This window comes from Anser anser, assembly GCF_964211835.1.
Source record: "Anser anser genome assembly, chromosome: 1".
Taxonomy (NCBI): domain Eukaryota; kingdom Metazoa; phylum Chordata; class Aves; order Anseriformes; family Anatidae; genus Anser; species Anser anser.
In genome coordinates this window covers 99,385,175-99,385,975 of record NC_139720.1, presented here as the reverse complement: position 1 = coordinate 99,385,975, position 801 = coordinate 99,385,175, and positions in this window count along the sequence as shown.

Below are 801 nucleotides of genomic sequence, written 5' to 3'. Positions count from 1 at the left end.
CACCCCTTTCCTTCCTACTTCCCTTTCCTGAAGGCAAAATTATTGCCTCAGAAATCGGCTAGTGAAACTAGTTGCAGCAACTGACAGACAGAGCTTTATGCTTGTCACCTAGCCCTGTCTCCTAGGCTCTCAGTGGGGACACCGATTAGTCACAAGGCTTCAGAATATGCCAGTGCCAGGAAGGCTTGTAGCAGAGCCTTGCATCTGAATATTTTCCTATTGCATTGATGTCTCTTTCCAGTTGTCCTGGTTTTGGGTAGGATAGAGTTGATTTTCCTCCTAGGAGCTGGTCTGGTGCTGTGTTTGGGATTGAGGATGAGAATAGCGTTGATAACACACTGATGGTTTAATTGCCGCAGAGCAGTGCTTACACTAAGCCACAGACTTTTCAGCTTCTCACACCACCCTGCTAGTGAGAAGGCTGGGGGTGCAGCAGGAGCCGGGAGGGGACAGAACCAGGACAGCTGACCCCAGCTGGCCAAAGAGATATTCCATAACGTATTATGCCATGGTGAGCAATTAATACGGGGTGGCTGGCCTTGGGGCGGGCCTGGCGGCTGCCCCAGCCTCTCCTCCAGCACAGAGGAAGCAACAGAGGGAACAGGCATCAGAGCTGGTGCAGCCCTGCATGGGGACAGCGGACAGAAGGGCCTAAAGCTCCTGGATGTTGAAGTTAAACCCCAGCAGGCAGCTGAGCACTACACAGCTGCTCACTCACTCACCCCAGGTGGGATGGGGGACAGAATCAGAGAGGTAAAAATGTAAGAATTTATGGACTAAGATAAAGACATTTTATTAGGT